General features: G+C 44.4%; 1 protein-coding gene across 2 annotated transcripts in view; it reads right to left on the bottom strand.

Moving 5' to 3' along the window:
- The window catches only part of LRFN2 (leucine rich repeat and fibronectin type III domain containing 2), a 562124-nt gene extending 539475 nt beyond the window's left edge, over positions 1-22649 (bottom strand). Inside the window, exon 1 of one of the 2 annotated variants that reach the window (XM_040430756.1) lies at positions 21906-22649. The gene's annotated coding sequence lies outside the window, so the exon portion shown is untranslated. Of the gene's footprint in view, positions 1-21037; positions 21109-21905 lie in introns of those variants that run through there. The other variant, XM_040430758.1, reaches the window with a different exon arrangement.
- Positions 22650-24800: the final 2151 nt, after the last annotated feature.

Below are 24800 nucleotides of genomic sequence, written 5' to 3'. Positions count from 1 at the left end.
CAGACAGCTTCATCGACTTTGTAGCGAATGGAGCTGGTAACTGCAGTACCGCTCCCACTGAAATCAACGGCAGTGCTAACATGAGAAGCTCAGTCCACTACAAAGTTATAGTAAGATTAAAAAATGCTGGTTCTAAGGGCACTACTGTGTAGGACTCTTATTACTAAAACATAGGTGAAACACAAGTAACAGGTCCACTCTCTTCCTCGGGAAAATAAATCTGAGGAAGCTTGAAGAAGGGGCCGGATCACCCAGAAACGTGTCACCCTTTCTTTTACTTTTTAATTGTGTTTCAATAATAAAAGAGTTCCTTACAGTAGCGCATCTAGCACCTGCATTATTACCATATCTTACTGTAACACTAGCGGAGCCACGTGTAAACCCTGAAGAAGGAGGGAGTCTAGAGGCAATCCAATCAATCTCAGAGTAAAATAAATTATACTCTGCATCTTGAACCCTCTCTGCTCCAACGCCGCCTCTCTTTTCCGTCATTGGAGCCATGGCGTAATGTTTTAGCTACAGCAATGATGTTCATCACTTGATCACTTTTAGCTGTCACATGTGGCATATGGGCATAAGGGAAGATTGGAGTAGAAGAGCTGCAATGGAAGGGGTTTTTAGGATAGTGAGCATGAATTTTTAAATTTTAATATTTTTTTTTATTTTTATTATTCTAAAAGTATCCCTGTTTAAAAAATAAATAAATCAGACAACTCCTTCGCTACTCTAGACCACCATTAATCCCTTCACAATCCTAGAAAACCAAAGATGTCACGACCCTCCAAATACCTTTTAAAATAATAGTAAAATGTGCAAAAAATTCATGAATATGTCAAAATATGCCAGTCAAAGGAGACCCAGACAGAGGGTAACAAGTCAACAGGTGTCCCACATTTATACCAGTGGCACACGGCATGGTGCATCGTGCTAGACCTTCTAGACGTTTTCCTTGTGCCTCCTTTTGGTTTACTTTAGACCAATATTTTGCACCAAAATTTCATTGCAATTTTGGTGGAATTTTTCACAATTAAAACCTTGCCCCTTTTTAAACCCTGACCCTTTTCTAGACACTTTCAGGAACTGAGGAGCAAAAAGTTTTTAAAACAAATATTACATTCTGGTGCAATTAGCACCTATCACAAATTATCATTACAAAATACATTGAGTGAAAACTTTGGCGGTTTTGTGTTTGCATTAGCGGTATGTCGTGCTTTTCAGTCGAGTGTGCATAAATATGGTAATTTTATTCAGAAGTAATTATATTTTCTTTAACAAGTGCCAATTACTCTTAAATTCGCTCACAAACGTTTTCTCATTTACTTGCACGTAATAACTTTTTGATTTTAAATAATTTACAGGAGCGTTTTTTTTTGTAGCTGCAGGTGAGTTTTTAATGAAGAAAATAAAAAGGAAATAATCATTCGACATAAAATTGCCATTATTATATTGCACCTGACAAAATCACATAGAAATCTGGTTATGTGGGAGATTTGAAGAAAAAGAAAGGAAAAATGGTGTAATTTTTGACGTCTCACTTAATGTCGAGCTAATTACTGTTTTTATGAAAAGAAACATTTACATGAGCAACAAAGTCAATGGTGGTTGTCAAGGTTTTAGAAAATCACCATTTTGAATACTGGCATTGTGGGAGCTCCTGAATAGACTACAGATTTATTTATTTTAAAAAAAAATGTATTATTTTTTTGTTGTTCTAGTTTAATTGTAACAAATTATGTAACATACTTATCGCTATAAGAGGAAGATGAACTAAGAAGGATAAGGATTATACAACTGGTGTGCTACAGTGTAAGGCAGATTTGTAACTTATGCTTAGAGGGGAGGTCTGACCAGTATTTTTTTTTTTTCCTTTTTTAAAGGAATAGAGTGGTTTAAAAACTAAAATGTCACGTTCACCTCATCAGTCATTCCCCAATCCGGTTCTTATGCTTGCCAGGGCTCCTGCCAGTCCCTACTTCCTGGTAATTCTCTACAACATCTTTCCAAGTCCACCAGTAGTATCTACGTCCTGGTCCATCCCAACAAAGGACATTTTCTAATGCTTCTCAGGACTTCTGCTGTGCTCTACTTACTGGTCCAAACAACACAGGAAATATTCCTACAATTTCTGGGTCCCCAGACTATCTCTATCTTCTAGTCCTTCCCAATAAATAAATCCTTCCCACATCTATCAAGATCCCCAATGGGCTCTGCTTCCAGGTCCTTCTCAACACAGATTGGTCCTGCATTTCCTGGGTCCCCCACTAGTCTCTATTTTGTAATCTCCGGGACACTTTTTTAGAAATTTTTGAGTCCCCCCCACAGCTCTAATTTCTGGTTTCTCCCATTGCAGGAAATGTTTTTAGATATTCTGGGTCCCCAGTCAATCTTTATCTTATGGACCTTCTCAACAAATGAATTGTTCCAACACTTCCCATGTCCCCACTGGGCTCTGGTCCTTCACGACACAGAAAATGGTCCTATACTTCCTGGGCCCCACGCTAGTCTCTATTTTGTGGTCTCACCCAACAAAGAAAATGCTTCAACATCTCCCACTTCCCTCACTGAGATCTGTTTATGGGTCCATCCCAACAAAGGCAATGTCCCTACAGTTCCTAGGTTCCCAGTCAGTCTCTACCTTCTGGTTGCTCCCAGCAAATGAAATGCTCCAACATTTCAAAAGTCCCCAGCTTGGTCCCCCAGCCCCCTCCCCAAGTTCCCACTTCCTGGCTCCTCTCCACATGGGAATGTAATTGTTCACTGGCTGAGGTGGCTTATTGCTGTGGCCACTAATTGACTGAAAAGTCACATTTCCATGTCAAGAGGGACCAGGAAGGAAAGATCAGTGGAGGTTCCAGGATGCACTGGAATGGGATTTATGATGTTAATATTGCTTCTTTTATTTAATTTTTTAAGCCATTCTGGTCTTTTAAAAAAAAAATATATATCAGCCAGGTTGTCCTTTTCAGGTAACCCTTTTATTAGAAGAGTTTCCCAATTGTTTTATACTGATGACCTATCCTGAGTATCTGATTGGTGAGGATTTGACACCCGAGACCCCTGCTGATCACCTGTTTGAGGAGGCCACTGCATATCATGTTCATTGGTCACATGGTCGAGGCGAAGCTTGGTCGCATTCAAGTGAATTGGGCTGAGCTGCGAAACTAAGCGCGACCACTATACAATGTATGGCGCAGTGCCGGGTACGCTGTGAGGAGGCCGCAGTTCACGATCCTCCTTCTCTCCTTCTTTATGAATAACTATTGTCAAGCACTGCCTCTATAAGCGCCTGTAGGGGTCAACCTTCAGACCTTGTTGCATCTCTCAGCTGTTATTTGCAGCTAGTTCACAGACGTTGGAGTGCTGAAGACGCTATTTCTGCTATTGGGTCGGTTCTGTAGTTTTAGAAAGAGAATATTATAATGACAAGAGGAAAAAACTACAGGATAAGGAGAAAGATAAGGCTGAAAGAGGTGATACTTCCCAGAGGACGCTGCTGCCAGGGTACCCGCTGCAAGAACACTGTTTTCCCTATGGATAAAGCAGCCGTGTCCTTAGCAGTGAAAAAATATTGATCTGTTACCAATGAGTTGAAAGAGGTCATTAGATTTCGGCCTGATGCCAGTGATTTCGAAGGGATCAGGAAACATTGGTCTGATGCCAGTGAGCTCAAAGAAATCAGTAAACACCCATATGGTGCCAGTGAGCTCAAAGAGATCAGTAAACACCTATATGGTGCCAGTGAGCTCGAAAAGATCAGTAAAAATCCATATGGTGCCAGTGAGCTCGAAGAGATCAGTAAACATCCATATGGTGCCAGTGAGCTCGAAGAGATCAGTAAACATCCATATGGTGCCTGTAAGGTTAAAGAGATCAGTAAACATTGGTCTGGTGTCAGGGAGCTCGAATAGATCAGTAAACATCCAAATGGTGCCAGTGAGCTCGAAGAGATCAGTAAACATCCATATGGTGCCAGTGAGCTCGAAGAGATCAGTAAATATCCATATGGTGCCTGTAAGGTTAAAGAGACCAGTAAACATTGGTCTGCTGCCAGTGACCTTGATGAGATCAGTAAACATCCATATGGTACCAGTGAGCTCGAAGAGATCAGTAAACATCCATATGGTGCCTGTAAGGTTGAAGAGATCAGTAAACATTGGTCTGGTGCCAAGGAGCTCGAAGAGATCAGTAAACATCCACATGGTGCCAGTGAGCTTGATGAGATCAGTAAACATCCGCATGGTGCCTGTAAGGTTGAAGTGGTCAGTAAAGACCGGACTGATACCGGCGAGCTTGAAGGCATCAGTTAACATCCATATGGTGCTAGCGAGATTGAAAGGGCCATTAAAGATCAGTCTGGTGCCAGTGAGATTGAGGAGATTAGTGAACATCCATTATGGTGCCAGTGAGCTTGAAGAGATCAGTAATCATCAATGTTTTGCAGGTAAGGTTGAAGGGGTCAATACAGATCAGCCTGGTGCCAGTGAGCTCAAATGGGCAGGAAAACTTGGTCTGGTGCCAGTGGCTTGAATCAATCAGTAAACATCAGGCTGATGCCAGTGAGCAATGAACCAAAGTCTGATGCCAGTGAGCTTGCTGCCCAACACAATTACAGCTCTTGTCCCACCCCCCTATGTCTTGTGTAGCAGTAAATACACAGGATTGATAATGTCCCAAGTATGAAAAATTCACTAGGCAGCAGGAAAGGAGTTGAAAGTAGGTGAAAAAGAAACCAATTGCCCCAGGCTTTCCATTACTTTGAGGCCACCTACAGGCTTTTACCATCCACCTGAACACAGCAAGGTCCCTTCATTTCCAGAGACAGATGAACCTAAAGCAGATATTATTATTCATTTATACATCTGTTATATTTTTCTTCTTCTTGTATTTTATTCAATCTTCACCTTTTTGTGACTTTGTCATTGAAAAGCTCATAAAAAACAAGCCCAAAAAAGTTGTTGATGAAGCGACTGTGCAGACATCGGAGTTAAATGAAGTATTGATTGTAAGAGGCCGACATGACAAATTTAGCTCCGGGATCTCAAAGGCAATTCTTTTTTTTCTTAAATGTAAAATTGAACGGTAGAACATAGATATAAATAAATGACTCCTGCTCTTCTGTCTGCCGCACGGTGACAGGGAGAAGCTTCAGGCAAATCCTCCTGCTTAGAATCCAGGAGTTGCTGCAATGACAGCGGTCATGTTTGCTGACATACATCGCCGCACACACTACCTGTCAGCACATACATCATGTAGAATGTCAAACACAGAGACACGTGAAGGAGGAGATGCACTAGGACAATGCAGAATAATTAATTGTGCCGTACTTATTTACTACTGGAAGTGACCGCTCGCTGTCCTACACGCTAATCACTCCCAAGATGGAAAAATCGTACAGGTTGTTTTCAGGCTATAAGATGAAATGTGATAATAAAGGAATTGGTTAAGTCTGGATAGAAGGACAGAAGGAGTAGAAAAGGAGAAGGTAGGAAGAGAATGACGAGAAGAAGGGTAAAGAAAGATAAGGAAAGATGTGGTGGACAGAAAAGTAATAGAGTATAGGGACAAAAAAGAGAAGAAGAAGAAGAGGAAGAAGATGGAGATAGGGGAGAAGAAGGAGAAGACAAAAAGCTGTAGAAAAGGAAGAAAGGGAGGAGGAGGAGAAGAAGGAGAAGAATAAAGGAGGAGGAGAAGAAAGAGAGAAGAAGAAGAAAAAGTAGTAGAAGGAGAAAAGGAGAAGAAGTGAACGGGAAGAAGAAGCAAAGACAGGAGAAGGAGGAACAAGAGGATGTGGAAAAGATTGAGAAAGAGAAAATAGAATGAGGCGAAGAGGAAAAAGAAGAAAAAGGAGAAAAAGAAGAAGAAGAAGATAAGAAGGAGGAGAAGAATAAGAAGAAAGATGAATATGAGATAATACAAAAGTAGAATGAGGAGAAATGAAGAAAGGGCAGGAAAAGATGTTGAAAGAAAATAACATGAGGAAAAGGAGAAGAAGAAGAGGAAGAAGGAGATGAAGAAGAAGAAAAAGGTGAAGAAGAAGAAAAAGAAAAAGGCAGACAGAAAAGGGACAAAAGTGAAGAAGGAAGAATAAGGTAACATAGTAACATAGTACATAAGGCCGAAAAAAGACATTTGTCCATCCAGTTCGGCCTGTTATCCTGCAAGTTGATCCAGAGGAAGGCAAAAAACCCTGTGAGGTAGAAGCCAATTTTCTCCACTTTAGGGGAATAAAAAATTCCTTCCCGACTCCAATCAGGCATCAGAATAACTCCCTGGATCAACGACCCCTCTCTAGTAGCTATAGCCTGTAATATTATTACACTCCAGAAATACATCCAGGCCCCTCCTGAATTCCTTTATTGTACTCCCCATCACCACCTCCTCAGGCAGAGAGCTCCATAGTCTCACTGCTCTTACCGTATAGAGTCCATAGTCTCACTGCTCTTACCGTATAGAGTCCATAGTCTCACTGCTCTTACCGTAAAGAACCCTCTTCTATGTTTGTGTACAAACCTTCTTTCCTCCAGACGGTAAAGTCAAAGAAGATGGAGAAGCAAGTAAGAAACAGTTGAAAAAATGTTCAGAAGAAGATGAAGAAGAAATAGAAGAATTGATTTCATGAAGATTGTGGATGGCTGCCGTATCACACCCATGTCTGCTGGTGGTAATGCCCATGATTTGTGGGCCAAGGACATGATGGCTAGTGTTGAGCACGAATATTTGAATTGCGAATTCTAATCACGAATATCGGCACTTTGAGAATTTGCGGATATTTAGAATATAGTGCTATATGTTCGCATTCATGAATAGTGTTAAATATTCTAATCGTAAATTTATCGCAAATACATTACATTGCCGATTTTTGCAATCAAGTAAACAATGACTGGGGATCACGAATTCTCGAATTTGCGAACTTATGGCGAATATTCGGCCAAAAATTTGCGAAATATCGCAAATTTGAATATTGCCTATGCCGCTCATCACTAATGATGGCTGTTCAGTTTCTGCTACACTCCTCTGAGACCAGTTCGGAGGCATCCCAGCTTTGAGGTGAACACTTTTGTGCCTTCACATTTTCCTATTGGTTGTTAGACAGAACATCAGAAGAAAACAGTCTCCGTTTATTCTTCAGCTCCTGACAGCTCGTTACCTCGAAGCTCAGCATAAGCAGATTTTGCTAGACCTAAAATTTTGAAGAAGAACCAAACTTTTCTCCACATTGCTTAGGCAGGAAGTAGCTGAGATTGTAGAAACGGTGACAACTTTTTGGGAGTTCTTACACAATCAATGATTCTGCCCTCCGTTTAGAGTGACCTCAGCTACAAACTCCTCTCAAATCTAAGTTACTCATAGAGCACATGGGAAAGTTGAAAAAGTGTACTCCAAGACAACAACGCTAGTCCTTCAGCTGTCTAATTAGGACTACACTGATCAGGTATTTCCAGTCAGAATTCTCGAAATGATAAAGAAAATGCAAAAATTTTAGAAATGTTCATCTAACAGATGACGGTATAGTATCTAATATACATGCAACACTTTCCAGTAAGAAACCATCAGAGAAATCTCTGTCTAGATGCTGGATCTGCAGGGAATTTCGAGAGCTCTCAGCTCTGAAGCTGTAGAATTGTGAATGCAGCTCTGGAGTATAGGAAAACCAGTGGCTCAACTTTTTATGTGGATTATTCATAAAATATTGTTCAAGGGTGGATACAGGCTTACAAATGAGATGTTGGCTGACCACTGGCCAACATCTCTTTCTTCTAACGCCGCTCCTCTGACAGCAAAGCATCTCCAGTGGGAACAAGAGGCTTATTCCTCTAACACGTGCCACATAACCCTAACACGTGCCACATGTGAAGGCTCCATATAGTTAAGAGATAGCCCGCAGTTCCTTCTGAAATAGCTAGACAAACCATGGGTATGGCCAGCTTAAAGGGGTTGTTTTACAAAGATAACCTCTTTTCGAGAAGAAGCTCACTGATTGCACTGGGTCCAGATTGTCTAACCCCTAAGGACCATCATTGGAGAAGCCACATCTCCTTGGGAAGTATAGCTTTAAACTCACATCTAATGCATTTACATGCTATATAGCTGAGAAGCATATATATCCCCATGTTGTCCTTATGCCCCAAAAAGTCATTGTGAGACAACCCCTTTAAGGCTTGCACCAAATACCATCACACTATGCTTTTTTGGATTTCTGTTTTTGAACCTTTTTGAACCATGAGAATATTTTTGCATTGTGACCGCTTGTAGACGATGATACCAAATTACTTATCATCAGTCCAATCCTAAGGTGAGGAAATTCTAAATAGCATTTCAATTATTTTTTTTGTAGCCGAGATCCCTGTAGACCCTGTTGATGTTGAGCAGGGAGATCTGTAATCCCATCTGTCGCCCCACTGTGATCATTATTTACCTCGTTACATACAACCGGGGGTGTCGAAATCAGCACAATGGGGGGTCAGCATCTGTCATACTTCATCGCCATGGGGGTTACATGGCAAAGATGAAGGATTTGTTGAACCTTCATGCATACAAAGAGATTATATCAAGTGCCGCTATTATTAGAATGGCATTGACTTCAGAGAGGACTTCACTCCATTTCGGTAAAACTGCGGCACTGCTGCTACTCACATACAATTTCAGTGTTTCCACAAAGGTAAGAAAGTTGCAAAAATCACAAAAAGTATTTTATATATATATTTATATATAATCCATGTGACTCCAGCACATTGCTAGAATAAAGGGGCCAATGGCCCACCACATGGCCTTGAAAAGGAAGTGCGGCCAATGGAAACCGGAGGACCAAGATGTATTCCTAAACCTGCAGTCACTATTCTATCAACTGGTGGAGGGGGGGGGGGTCACACCAGTTGTATCCCAATGAATTGGATGGAGCCATCCCTTTACTGAAACAACATCAGGAGATGCCATCGCTTTTGGGTTCCATGGACCTAACTGTATGAGGTCCTCTGTGCTTGTCCCTCTTTTTCTCTTCCTTCCGTCATCCATAAATTCCCTACTTATAGACTTATAGTTTCTCATAAACTGCCAACAATCCCGGTTAGCAGAACACCGCCGCCCTGTGTGTTATGGAGTCAGTCAGAACTCAATATCCAGGTATTATCTCATATAGAAATTGCCTGAACGTATTTACTGCAACCAAAACAGCAGCACCTCCGCTCCCCAGACACAATGATGTCCGCCTGCACCTCAGCTCTAATTGCATCCTCTCTACCTGACATCCTCTGGCCCAGATTTCATTCAGTCCTGACAATGACCTTTGGGAAAACTCACAGCAGAACAGGATGATGACATGTCATTTCCCCATATCACAGCCAGTTACCGGGATGCAGAGCAGTAGTTGTATACTATAGGGGGTGCAGAGCAGTAGCTGTATACTATAGGGGGTGCAGAGCAGTAGCTGTATACTATAGGGGGTGCAGAGCAGTAGCTGTATACTATGGGGGGTGCAGAGCAGTAGCTGTATACTATAGGCGGTGCAGAGCAGTAGCTGTATACTATAGGGGGTGCAGAGCAAGAGAGAAGATGTATACTATAGGGGCGCAGAGCAAGAGAGAAGTTATATACTATAGGGGCGCAGAGCAAGAGAGTAGTTGTATACTATAGGGGCGCAGAGCAGTAGTTGTAATCTATAGGGGCGCAGATCAGGAGAGTAGTTGTATACTATAGGGGGTGCAGAGCAAGAGAGAAGATGTATACTATAGGGGCGCAGAGCAAGAGAAAAGTTGTATACTATAGGGGGTGCAGAGCAAGAGAGAAGTTGTATACTATAGGGGGTGCAGAGCAAGAGAGAAGTTGTATACTATAGGGGCGCAGAGCAAGAGAAAAGTTGTATACTATAGGGGCGCAGATCAGGAGAGTAGTTGTATACTATAGGGGGTGCAGAGCAAGAGAGAAGATGTATACTATAGGGGCGCAGAGCAAGAGAGAAGTTGTATATTATAGGGGCGCAGAGCAAGAGAGAAGTTGTATACTATAGGGGCGCAGATCAGGAGAGTAGTTGTATACTATAGGGGCGCAGAGCAAGAGAGAAGATGTATACTATAGGGGCGCAGATCAGGAGAGTAGTTGTATACTATAGGGGCGCAGAGCAAGAGAGAAGATGTATACTATAGGGGCGCAGAGCAAGAGAGTAGTTGTATGTTATTAGGGCGCAGAGCAAGAGAGAAGTTGTATACTATAGGGGAGCAGAGCAGTAGCTGTATACTATAGAGGGCACAGAGCAGTAGCTGTATACTATAGAGGGCACAGAGCTCTATACTATAGGGGAGCAGAGCAGTAGCTGTATACTATAGGGGAGCAGAGCAGTAGCTGTATACTATAGAGGGCACAGAGCTGTATACTATAGGGGAGCAGAGCAGTAGCTGTATACTATAGAGGGCACAGAGCTGTATACTATAGGGGAGCAGAGCAGTAGCTGTATACCATAGAGGGCACAGAGCAGTAGCTGTATACTATAGAGGAGCAGAGCAGTACTAGTAGCTGTATACTATAGGGGCACAGAGCAGTAGCTGTATACTATAGGGGCACATAGCAGTAGCTGTATACTATAGAGGGCACAGAGCAGTAGCTGTATACCATAGGGGAGCAGAGCAGTAGCTGTATTCTATAGAGGGCACAGAGCAGTAGCTGTATACCATAGGGGAGCAGAGCAGTACTAGTAGCTGTATACTATAGGGGCACAGAGCAGTAGCTGTATACTATAGGGGCACAGAACAGTAGTTGTATACTATAGGGGGCACAGAGCAGTAGGTATATACTATAGGGGCACAGAACAGTAGCTGTATACCATAGGGGAGCAGAGCAGTACTAGTAGCTGTATAATATAGGGGCACAGAGCAGTGGCTGTATACTATAGGGGCACAGAGCAGTAGCTGTATACTATAAGGGCACAGAGCTGTATCTGCATAATATAGAGGGCACAGAGCAGTAGCTGTATACCCAGGGCCATCTTTAACAAGGGGCAAAAGGGGCAGCTGCCCCGGGCCCAGTTGTTCCTGGGGGGCCCAAGGCAGCTGTCTCTTGAGCCCTGCTAACCACTGCCCCGGGTGTCAGGCTGTCAGCTACACAGGGGGTGCTGCCATGCCTGCCGGCACTCCAGGCAGCGTACTGTGAGAGCTCTGATTCTCTAGGACCTTAGATGACATCATCACCATGTGACCAGTAATCTAGCAATATTACTGGTCACATGGCTATGAGGTCATCAAAGTCCTTTCTATCAGGAGTGTTATTGCAGGAGAAGTTTGCCTTAACTGTGGAGCTTTTTTTGTGAAGAATACATCAGAAAAAGGTGACAGGGGCTGTTATGCTAATATACTGTAAACTACTGTATAGTGGGGTGCTATATAGTGTGGGGGCCTGTATACTGTGGGGGGGCCTGTATACTGTGGGGGGCTGTATACTGTGGGGGGCTGTATACTGTATACTGTGGGTGCTGTATATTGTGGAGTGCTAAACTGCTGTACTGTATACTGTGGGGGGCTGTATACTGTGGGGGGCTGTATACTGTATACTGTGGGTGCTGTATATTGTGGAGTGCTATACTGCTGTAATGTATAGTGTGGGGGGCTGTATAGTGTGGGGTGCTGTATCGTGTATAGTTTGGGGTGCTGTATATGGTGAGGTGCTATACTGCTCTACTGTATACTGTGAGGTGTTGTATACTGTGGGGTGCTGTATACTGTGGGCTGATATACTGCTCTACTATATACTGTGGGGTACTGTATAGTGTGGGGTGCTATACTGCATACTGTGTAGTGCTATATACTATAGGGTGCTATACTGCATACTGTAGGGGGCACAGAGCAGTAGCTGTATACCTGTGAGGTGCAGAGCAGTAGCTATATACTACAGGGGGCACAAAGCTGTAGCTGTATACTATAGGGGGCACAGGGCAGTAGCTGTATACTATAGGGGGCACAGCGCAGTAGCTGTATACTATAGGGGGCACAGAGCAGGACTGTAGCTGAGTATTGCAGGGGGAGCAAGGCAGATGCAAAGCTGTAAGCGGTAAAATGCAGACGCATCATGTAGCCATAAGCGGTACAGAACTGGAGCGCAGCAGTTGCACCCCGGCCTTGGTGTCTAAGGCCTCATAGGAAGGCATCAGTATATAAATGGGGTCGGGTGCCCAGTGGTGGAAAAAATTAAGAATTGTTCGGCTGACACCTCTGCCTCTCGACTCCCATCTTCCACATCGACATTCAGCCCAGCGTGTATGTACATTCAGTGCGGAGAGAGGAGACACTTCTGGAGGTGGGTTATCTCCCTGGAGAACAAGAGGAGTGACTGAGTGAAAATATAAATTTCACCCAAATCTTCTCCCTCCTGACATCATCTATGGGGGGGAAGTGTCGGGAGCTCCTCATATACATTAGACTGAAGGCCTTAAAATGAGACCCCTTTATCCCCCCTTCCTGGATCCAGCCCTTCGCCCTCATTCTTCAATTGTCCTAATGTAAATGGAGGGCGACGACTGCACAGAAAGCTCACTTTCCACGAAAATGTCATTAGAAAGACCTCTTTATGTCTCCGCTCATCAATTGACATCAGATTCCTCAGATTTTTAAAGAGAAACTCCAGGTTATTGTGACAAGAATGGAGAAGGAATCCTCCGCACGCGAGATGTTCTCGTTCTCTGTACGTAGTTATTCATGTTCTGAGGATACGAAGGTTCAGGGTGATCCACAGGATTTTGTTATCGTCTCTCATGATTTCGATCAGAACTTTTTGAAAAATTCAGGTCCAATTTTAGAATCAATTGTCTCCTCTCCAAATACAGAGAGTGGAGCTGAAGACGTTCCAGACGATACACGAGGAGCTCTTCTCCATTAATATAATTACCCAGGAATATACAATGTATCGGATATGAAATATTTATGGTGAGAACGCTCCCATGTCCTCTAAAGCAGCATCGTTATAACCTCATCGGGCTCCCGACCTGCTCAGACCCAGAATAACCAGCACTAATTGCCCTCTCTGCGGCCGGGAAGCATCAGATCTCTTCTATATATCAAATACTTGAAAGCCTTGGACTGTGGTATAAAGTATGAAGTGATATTCTATATATGATGTAACTATGCTGTAGATATGTCAGTGCTGTGCACATGCTGAGTGGGCGTGCTCTTCCTGGTGTGATGTCAGCACTGTGTACATACTGAGTGAGTGGGCGTGCTCTTCCTGGTGTGATGTCAGCACTGCGTACATGCTGAGTGGGCGTGCTCTTCCTGGTGTGATGTCAGCACTGTGCATGTGCTTCGGGCCAATCAGACACTGAGGGAGGGATTCTGCAGCTGCATCTCCCTCCTCTCTCTCCTTTTTGTCCCATGGACTTTTTGTTGGGTGACGAGAAGGTTTCTGAACAGATACAGGAGATGAGGAAAGGAGGATGACACGCTGCTGGAAGGTGAGGAGGAGCACAACCCTATCCTCTAATATTTTACAATATAAGAGAGATTATTATATCCCAAATGGTTATGAAGATAGACACTGTCGGGAGCCGCTGGTGTCTGTTGCTCATCATCGATCACAATGCAGGTGTGAACAGGGTCTAAGCAGTTCATACAAGACTTCTTATTCTACCGCCTCAATCTATAAATAAGGCCACAAATCATCCAATCTTCTGACTATAGAGTAATATTTCTATTACTGCTCCAATAAATTACACTGGCGCTAATTGTCATATGGGGTGTTATAATATATGGCGGCTTTTGTCTTCTGGAGCTGATTAATCAATGACAACCTCCCTATTGTTTAGTCAGGAGACGGAGGACCTACCTCTCTGTTACACATCTTATAGTAGTGACACTGGGAACGAGTATAGTATATACTGTATATACCGTATACTGAAGAGGCGGCTTCTGGATTTATGTTTCATTTCATCGTCGTTTTCAATCGTAGTTACTTGCTGTCAGTGAATGAAAAGACTCTTGTTTAAATTCACTGACTGCTATCCAGTGCCAGCCAGTCCTGATCATTTGCTACCATTGCGACCAGTCCAGACAATCCTTCCGTGAGCTGAACGCATCGGCTTTGCAAATCTCTGTGGTAGTTTGTTACAATGTATCAGTCGGGAGCGCAGGATGTTTATTTGTCCAGACTGGATACAATTGTATCCACGTCTCATCTGAGAGCAGGAGGAGCTGTGCACAGGGTTACTGCAAACTGTTGTCACATTCACTGACAGCAAGCAGGGATCTTGAAGATGGAGAGGATTCAAAAACGCAAAGTCTATGAGATAGTTGCAGAACTTTGCTGTTATGTGGCCGGTGTCGGACTGGGATGCCTTGGACCCACCAGAGATCATTCTTGGGGCCCAAGCCCTGTATTATCAATAATGTCTGATAGGTTTTGAGTCAAAGAACTAGACCTTAGGCGGCTTTCGGACTCGCAGCGTGAGTATGCTGCAGCTCCTGTCCTGACCTCCCGGCACTGACGGTGTTGCATAGTATTATACTGATTTATGATGCTTATGTAACCCCTTGTCAGTGTTATTCAATACATTCCAGACCTCTAAGGGTTACGTAGCATCATAAATCAGTATAATGCTATGCGACCCCCTGCAGTGCCGGGAGGTCAGGACGGGAGCTGCCGCATACTCACGCTGCGAGTCCGATGCGTGGAACTCATCTGAAAGGTCTAGTTCCGGAGTCCAATACGTGGAACTTTCCTTAATAGAAAGTGGTTAGATACTGGACCTTTAGGGCCCACTTTGGTTTGAGAGACTGGGCCCCCGGAGGACCCTCTGGTACTCCGACCAGACCTGTTTGTTAAATGGCGGTATTGGCATTGTGTGCCTCAGGCACTGTATATTATATTATTACAGTAGCAGGACTGTATAGCGCTGACATTTAGGCAGCTGTATAGAGGTTTTATTTGGCACAGCTATTACGGGAGCCTACCGCATGGCTCATAGCATTCAGCATCATGTGGTATAACGGGAGGGGAGCACCACGGAAGGAACCATACAGACATGATCCAAAATCCTGTAGGACCCTGTGCATAGTCAGCACCAGGAACAATGCAGAACAGGTACGGTACCTGGAGCCAACTGAACAGTCCTCCATGAAGTCAGTAGATGTCACAGAAGAAGGTGATTTATCAAAGCTCGTTCTAAAAACTGTTATTAGTGCCCCCCCCAGTAAACGGCCAACCACAAAAGCATCTCTCGCTCATCCCATTAATAAAACATGATACATTATCGACTAAATGTAATATCCGACTGCAGAAGAAAGTGGAAGACGCTAAAAGCCTTATCCTTCTAGAGAAAGCAAAGAAATCAGCAGGTACGAGGACTGATCAGAGGAGGATAGAGGTTCGTGGACTGTTTGGTTTACGAATTTGAGCTTTTTTGTACATTGTTGTTTATTATGGTAATAAATCAGGATATTGCAGAAGATCAGCTTGTTAGTATCTGCTGGGTGCCATGAACATCCGCAGCCTATCACGGACAACATGTAAGCTTTTGCAGTACACATTCTACCACTAGGTGGTGCTCTAGAATACCGCACTGTCTTGCTGCTGCTTATGGGCACGTTTATAGGTCACAGCACACCCGATGGTCACGTAGGGTACTGCAAACGTTACCAATAGATTTATTGTCTAATTGGATGTCCTAGAGTGGGGATGGGGCAGATGTTCCACACCCTGCCCACCCCTTAGTTCCTTAAAGGAGTTTTGGCAACAAAAAAAAAGACTTCTTATCTCCTACCACAAGATAGGGGATGAGTGACTGATTGCTTGGGATCTGACTCCTAGGACGGACCCCCAGTCACATGGGGGACTCCATGTGACTGCAGCAGTAGTGTGCACGCGTGACCACCACTCCATCCACTTCTATGATGCTCGCGCAGTCCCACATGTTGAGTCACACAGACACAGTTTATAGAAAAAAATTGCCCAAGATTGGGAAAAAAAAGGGTCGGCATAATTTGGAAATGCCCAGAAAACCCTTTGCCTAGTGTGTCAGTCTTCACTGTAGCTCTAGCATTCTGTTCATGTATTAGGATTCACAGTATAAGCCCAGAAAACCATTTGCCTAGTGTGTCAGTCTTCACTGTAGCTCTAGCATTCTGTTCATGTATTAGGATTCACAGTATAAGCCCAGAAAACCCTTTGCCCAGTGTGTCAGTCTACACTGTAGCTCTAGCATTCTGTTCATGTATTAGGATTCACAGTATAAGCCCAGAAAACCCTTTGCCCAGTGTGTCAGTCTACACTGTAGCTCTAGCATTCTGTTCATGTATTAGGATTCACAGTATAAGCCCAGAAAACCCTTAGCCTAGTGTGTCAGTCTTCACTGTAGCTCTAGCATTCTGTTCATGTATTAGGATTCACAGTATAAGCCCAGAAAACCCTTTACCCAGTGTGTCAGTCTACACTGTAGCTCTAGCATTCTGTTCATATATTAGGATTCACAGTATAAGCAGAACGATAGACTATAACAGATCTCAATACCAGAAAAAAACGTTTACGTTTAGTCCTCATGCATTCTGATTGGAAAGAGATCCGTTCAGGATGTATCAGGATGTCTTCCGTTCTGGCAGCATTCCGCTTTGTGACCGGACACAAAACGGTTTTGTGTCCGGTCATCAACATGGGAAAAAAAAAAAACGGATCTGGCACTGAAAACAATGTGTCAATTGTGATGGATCCGTTTTTTTTAGGCTCCTACTGTCACCCATTGACCTTCAATGTATTTGGTGACGGATCCTTTTTTTTCCGTTTTGATTCCACACAACCGCACATCCGCACAACGAATGCATCCTGATGTGCAAAATCAAAACGGATCCGTTTAATTCTGGTAGTAAGTTCCTCTGCCGGACAACGTAAGTGTGCAGGTAGCCTCGACCCTAATATACATTGTATGGTTTTGAACAGGGACTTTTTAGGATATTATATTATTATAATAATGTTCATTTCTGGTTATAATTTGTTACATTGTTGCCAACTCCTGGTGTTTCTGGACACTTCCCCTTTAAGGCAATGACCTTCAGACACCCGGACAATGTGCAGTTATTTTTAGGCTCCTCCATCTCGCCGGTATTTTCTGGCGTCACATATTTCAGCGGAAACCTTTTCTGATTCTTCTCAGAATGATCTATAGCCGCGGTGGAGCTGGCGTCAGTGACCCGTATTGTGACAGGTGGTGAGACGCAGCTACAAAGCTGCCACGCGGGAGTCACACCGCAGCCTGTGATATTCTGGGGCTGCACGGTGGCCCATATCGTTGCACGCTCGGCTGGGCACAGGGGGCGCGTTGTCAGGCTAATAATAGCAAGAAAAATTTCATAAAGGTAAGAATTGCAACTATCCGAAGACATTAAAGACAATGGAGGATGTGAAAAATTATGGGAGGTTATTACCCTGAGATGTAGTCAGAAGAGTCAGCAAAGTGCAAAAAATATTAATCTATAGTGTGTGATTGCCCCTGTTTTCCAGCTTTGTGTACTAACAGCCCCTAATCCATCAGTAGGTTCCTCGGGGGTGGGGCTACAACACTGTACCAAATCAGAAACCAGGAATGATCTTTGGGAAGGGCTATTTCTATGGAGCTGTGAAAAAAAACTGATAGTCCTCAGTTTTTTCTCCGCGTCCGTGATCCGTGATTCCAGTCCGTCAAAAAAATATAACTTGTACTATTCTTGTCAGTGGAAAACGGAAGACGGACCCATTCAAGTCAATGTGTCCGTCAAAAAAAACGGATGCACAACTGGTATGTCATCCGTGTCCGTTTTTTTCTACAAGACCTTGGTGCAATAAAATTACACTTTTCATTAACCTTCCTTTTTTCCCCTGTCAGACAAAAAAAAAGGAAGACACAAAGAAACACAGCTGAAGCAAAATCGGACACGGACCACTGAAGCCAAATCACTGACAGTGAAAAAACACTGTCGTGTGCATGAGGCCTAATACTGCACTGTAGTATTATCATTAATACTCATCCCAGAATACACTGAACTCTTCACCCACAGATCCCAGTGACCTTTCAGACTTCCATCCCACGCTGCCCGGGGTAGAAAGAACCGCACTAGCGGATAATACTGGGAACACTGACATCACACCCATCATTATCATCCTGCCATAATCAGTCTGCACGGTACCCACATGTTCTGCTGCAGGAAACAGACAGAAAATGTCATTTCAAGGTTCATCCTTCATATACAACAGAATGTCAAGGAACGAAGGGAAACACGTATGACACGTAGACATGTATGACATAGACACGTATGACACATAGACACGTATGACACGTAGACACGTATGACACATAGAAGAGTGGACATGATTAGAGGGTTGTGCCATTTTCTTCATAAATCACAGCTCTTCATCCTCCCCAGAAGTGAGCGGCTTCATTCACTGACATCAAAGGGGAAAGCTACAGAATACTATCTATCTATCTATCTATCTATTGCCGTGCATGCCGTTGCCAGGGGCAACGTGGTGCGTGAGGGGTTAACCACCTGGCTGTGGCTGGAGGCCAGGAGTCAGTTGTACTCCAGCCTTGGTGTGTGCTGGAATTATGCTCCTGGTCTGGATTTGCCATCTTCCAGCGTGAGGGCCTCCTAGTGGGACATCGATGTCATCCTGTTGCTTCCCCGTGTCGCCTTCCCTTCCAATTATGTTTCTATGTGTAGTGTTGTTGGTATGGGTTGGTGTTTGATGTCTATTCATTGTTACATGTCTGGTGGTGTTTGTTGTCCAGCATGTTTGCTAGACATCCCCCCTGTCTATCTGTTGTCGCCTCTGAAAAGGGGTGTCAGGGTTCCCCGGAGGGGGAACCACAAGTCAGTGTGCAGCGTGCGTGTTGTTTTTGGGCTCTTACCTGCCGATTCTGTAGCTGTGCACTGCCTGCCCCTTTCCTTGCAGCTAGGCCGATGAGACTCCTGTTCATCCATGTCCAGGATGAACAGGTCATCTCAGCTCTTTCTCTATTTGAGGGAATATCAGGGCGACTCAGGGTCCGAGGTTCCTGGGTATGAGCCATCGTACCATCCAGCTCCGCTCATATGGTGAGGAGTCAGGGCGAGGATTAGGGAAGCAATAGGAGGTGACCTGCTTCTTTATCCTATCTCCCAGGCCTAGTTGCTATCTCGTCTGCTCTTCATTGTACGGTGGGGAGTTTCCCCCACTCCCCATCGTGACAATTATCTATCCATCTATCTTCTGTCTATCTATTCTTCCTCCCATCTTTCCTTCACATCTATCTATCTATCTTGTGAGTAGAACACATTCTGGGCCTGTTTTCCATGCTTTGGGCTTTTCTCCCCATGTCAGTGCTCCATTCTCCAGGAATCTCTGACTTTGTGGCGGTCCTCCATGAGTTGGCTTGGGGGAGGCTTTTATCCTGTGCGTGCATATCCTGTGCAGAAATATCTCACGTGTTCTGTCCCATTGACGTAGAAGGATCGTCACAGAGCCGGGACACCAACCTCATGGAAGATTGCAACTTGCAAAGGAAAATAATCCCAAAATCTAGTGGAACATCTTCCTACAATTTTGGGGGCTGTGATTCCATCAGAGGGGACCAATCCCATATTAACCCCCCCGGATTCTGCATATATTTTATAACATATAATAATGTTGTGATCACATTTTTAATATCTTAATTAATATGGATGAAATGACCCGTTCTATCAACTGCCTTTTCTGAACACTTGTTTTCAGCTCATCCCATCGCCTGCAATCTAACATTAGTCACTAGGGGGCATCAGGGAGAAGACTCCAGCAAGCAAACATGAAAATGAAATGTGTCAGTATGTGATTGCCAGGCTGCTATCTCTCTACATAACCTGCTACACATGTCCTGCCTTATTGCAGGAAGACCTGAGCTATAGAGGGTGGCAGCAAAGCAAGCAATGGCTGCAACACCAATGCAGAATGCAGATCCATGGAGCGCTCTGTGAACTTGTTGAACATGGTTAAGAAATCTAACATGGAACTACAAGTCCCAGCATATCTGCCAAGGGTTGCAGTTCTGCACTGACGCAACTGATGGATGGTGGATAAATATCATGTCTGTACAGAGAGGGCAGCAGCATGTGCTCAATGTATATAGGGCACGTAGTCATGAATGCCCCCCTGGTGACACAGTGCGATGCATCCCACCCAGTTCCTCTGCAGTCTCCCCCCAGCACCTCAGGATGTCTATGCAGCCAATTTTACCACACGAAAGTCCATCTACAGTGCAGCTCACCGTCACAACTCCTCAGGAGCAGAATTCATTATTCAGCTCCATATTTTGTGAATAGTTTTTTTTTACTATAAAGCCTCAGTCTGATGGATGCAGCTTATATAGAGATTATTATTTATTTACAGGCATCAACATTGTATCCGGTAAATGTAAACATCAACTTATGTACTTTGCAACATTGTAACAACTCTCTCTCTCTGTCTCGCTTTTTTTCTCACTCTCTCCCTCTTTCTCTCTCTCCCTTCCTCTCTCTCTCATGCACACACACTCTCTCTCTCTCCCTCTCTCTCTCTCTCACACACGCACACACACACACTCTCTCTCTCTCTCTTTCTTGCTCTCTCTCTCACTCTCTTTCTCTCTCTCTCTCACACACACACACACACTCTCTCCCTCTCTCTCTATTTCTCTCTCTCTCTCACACACGCACACACACACACTTTCTCTCTTTCTTGCTCTCTCTCTCTCTCACTCTCTCTCGCTCTCTTTCACACACTCTCTCTCTCTCCCCACTCTGCCCACAGCAATCAGCCAGTTCTAATAAAACCATTAACTCCCAGTATACTAGCCCCAGTGATCGCAGGGCTAACATCCTAGAGAGTGTGCAGTGCATATACATGAGCATACAAGGCATACCTTAGGGGCCACTTACACCCACATATCACGGTCCTGCGGTGTGAAGGGTTAACACAAAGGTCTAAACTCTATAGAAACATATGCGAGGGTCGTGCCCCCCTTCCTTGTGCTGCACATACTTAGATAACTGGCGAGCTGCAATATGAAGAAGGCTCCATCCCGATTTGCTGCCCCCCCCCCCTTTACCTGTATCAGTGCAAACCCTGTATACGCCACGTACTTGACCCGCTGCGCCCCAAGGATGAGACCACCAGGCAAGGATTAGTCATCTCCTGTCACCCGAGGAACCATCACAAAAACTACCCAGAGACCTTGCAGCCTCCTCCATCCTGTCTGCACAGGTCTCTACCCCCCCCCCCCCCCACCATCACACATTAATTTTCTTGTTTTGCTGCAACCAAAATCATTATCCCCCACCCCAAATACTTAGGTACTCACTGTTAACCCTTCCAGGGCACAGCACCCCTGCGCCGGACAGCTGCCCCCCCTGACCATCCATGGAAGATAAACCTACAGTTTTTGGGGATCAGTCCTCGTAAAAACCACAAAATATCAGTTTCAATATTATGATGTTTATTCTTCGGTAGAAATAAAAATAAGCGTAAAAAAAAAAGAGTAAAAAACCTGAAACCTTATACCTTCCATGATAACACTTCATGGCATGTTATGACTAACGAGCACAGAACATACATGAACTGCCACACGCCTGTGGTCATCTCAAAGTGTCTGACACCTCCAGCCGATCTCATTGAACCCCCCCTCCCCCATATATATATATATTTACAGCTCAGATGCCATAACATACACAGTAACCCCATCTATAGCCATGAAGGGGTTAATTACCATCCTCATCATTGAACAAACCCTATAGACCATTTGTTCCCCCCCCCTTCCCCAAAAGAAAAAATAATAATTCAGCTTGCCCGCACAGAATACCCACCGGTGTAGACCGAGGTCGAATCGAATCCCCTCCCTTCATAGTCAAATCACAAAATTGTCAATTCAAACTTCTTCAATCACTTTCCTCAAGGTAGAGATGAGAAGAAGCTCTTACCTTGGAGTAGTGACATGTATCCTTGTGTAGAGACAATCCAGGCTGTTTACATGCCATGCATCCTAGAGGAAGGCAGCCGGAACACAATCCAGTCCTCGGCTCCGAAATAAGGGACCAAAAAAAAAAAATCAGGGAGAAATTGCAACCAAGCAGCAGAGGATCCTGAGAAGAGCGAGAGACATTGGAGAATCCTGAGGACTCCTTGCACAGTACAGTAGATCCAAACTGCAGAGCATGCAGCACATCAGCCACTCACTTCCCTTCGATGCTTCCAGATTTTGGAGAAGCCACCACCACCACCACCAGACAACAACAACAAAAAAGCCTCCTTAGATGTTGTAATTAGGTGGGTCTTAAGGTTGCCACCTGCATGGTGGGCACTGAGGTTCTCTGCCAGGCACGACGGATAGAGCAGAGCTAGATGAGAACGCAGCGAGCCAAAGACAAGCTGGAGAAGAAGCGAGCGATGTGCTCTGATCCCCTCTGAGTGCTGTAGATGGCAGAGCCTTCCACAGCTTGGGAAAGGAGAGAAGAAAGATTCGAGCAGCCTGGGAGGGATTTTTTTCTCTCTCTCTCTCTCTCTTTGGATAGTTCAGGGATTGCACATTTCCCAGCGCCTTAACCAAACAAAAATAAAACCCATATTTTAAAAACAAAAGGAGAATTTAGGTGCGAATCGAAGGGGCGAGCGCGGCGGTGAAGCAGATTGGCTCAGTAATTCTCTAGCAGTGCACCGTCCTGATAATCCCGGGCATAATAATAGAAACTTAAGCCTGTGTAGACACCGGCTGACATGCCAAATCCTCAGATCAACACTCAACGTTTGTCATCGGAGGGAATGTCGCTTGGGTGGGGGGTTTCGGGAGAGGAGGAGAATAAGGTGTATCATCCCCCTTTTTGTTGTTCAGGACATGGAAGATCCATGTAAGATGCTGGAGGAGTGGGGAGGGGTGGGGGGGGGGGGGGGAAGAACGCCACATGGATGCCAGCCTAAAGGAGATATATATAGTCCTGAAGGGCCAGGGAGGGTAGGAAGGCAGGAAGGTCCTGAGCAGGTCTCAGGGGTAAAGTCTAGAATTGTGGAGGAACATATTAAGGTACAGAGATCAGAGGTCACACCCCAGAGGGAAAAAGATCTTTCTAGAGAGCTCGTGTTTGAGGTCCCTGTCATCACTTCTTCAGTAGGCGCTCAGGGGCTGCCAGATCACAAACCAGGAAGATCAGGATGAACAAATCTATCTATCTACCAGACGTTTCCATACACTATATAAGAAGACACATCTGCATGTTGTTCTCAATATCTGACATGAAATCAGATTAAACCTTTCCTGTCTTTGCTCAGTTAGGATTACCATCATTATTATTATTTGCCAAAGGCCAGAATAATGAGAGAGAGAGAATTTTTTAAGGCATTTTTTATTACTTTCTGCAAAGTCAAAAGTTTACATACATTTCATAAATTTTTGGATATTGGTCGCCTTGCTCGCTCCTGCTTTTTCAGCTTTGCCCATAAATTTTCAATAGGATTGAGATCAGGGCTTTGTGATGGCCGCTCCAAAACATTGACTTTGTTATCCTTAAGCCACTTTGTAACCAGTTTGGCAGTATGCTGCGGGTCATTGTGTGACGCCCCAGAGATGCATCACCACTTTACTGGTTAACCTCATGTCATCATGTGTATTTATTTCAGGTCCAAACACTGTGCATTTCCTATTTTGCAACTGTTTATGTTCATGTGTAATGTGCCTGATTCACCAGCAGGTGGCAGCAAACACGGCAGAGCTACAGGTACATAGAATGGAGCTTTCCATTTTTTATTCTAAACCCCTCTCTGTGGAGGAGTGGGCGAGTCCCACTTCCTGCAGGAAGGGTGGGTCCAAGTTTAGTTGCAGTCTAGCTTACCCCCTGCTAGGGGAAGAAAGCAAGTGCTGGTCACGTCTCTGCTGGACGTGCTGAGGCCAAGCCAGCCAGAGCACCTTCAGCTCTGCTGGATATGGAGGTCACAGTTTGGAGCCTCAGGAGCCAGGAGATTTCCCTGGCCTAATTAAGAGACATACTACAAAGAGAGAAGTTGCAGCCTAAAGAAGAAGCCAAGTAACCAAGTTTAGACAGTCAGTACAGAAGAGTCAGAGAGCAACCGATGTAGCAGAGTTGAGTTTGCCTGGCAGAGTTTTAATGCTAAAGCCTGCTGGGACCAAGACAAAGTTTGAAGACTGTTTTTGATGAAAGTTTACCAAAGTACAGCTGCTATTGAACTTCATACCAGGTCTGGACTCAAGTTACTTCTTTCATCCCTCACTTACTACCTATTTGTCTGCTTCAGAGCCTGGGGTTTCATCTGTATCCAGGTAGGAGCACCGTGACACTCGCACTCAACATAAAGGGACATTTTAGACCTCCCTATACCACACGGCCATTCCCACACCTGGGTACCAACCCTCTAATAGGACCCAGGGGGCAGCTCGCTGCAGTTGTCCATTTGGAAGACCCATTTCTGCCCAAGCTTTAACTTCCTGGCTGATGTCTTGAGATGTTGCTTCAGTATTTCCACATAATCTTATTTCCTCATGATGCCATCTATTTTGTGAAGTGCACCAGTCCCTCCTGCAGCATAAAAACCACACAACATGATGCTGCCGCCCCCGTGTTTCACAGTTTGGATGGTGTTCTTAGGCTTCCAAGCTTCTCCCTTTTTCCTCCAAACGTAACGATGGTCATTATGGTCAAAAAGTTCAATTTTAGTTTGGTCAGACCACAGGACATGTCTCCAAAAATGTAGGTCTTCGTTCCTGTATGTATTTGCAGACATTATTCTGTCTTTTTTACGTTTCTTTTGGAGTAATGGCTTCTTCCTGGCAGAGTGGTCTTTCAGCCCATGTTGATACAGTCCTTGTT

Source organism: Bufo bufo, chromosome 4, assembly GCF_905171765.1.
Source record: "Bufo bufo chromosome 4, aBufBuf1.1, whole genome shotgun sequence".
In the NCBI taxonomy this organism is placed as follows: Eukaryota; Metazoa; Chordata; class Amphibia; order Anura; family Bufonidae; genus Bufo; species Bufo bufo.
This window is presented reverse-complemented; position numbering and strand designations above follow the sequence as displayed.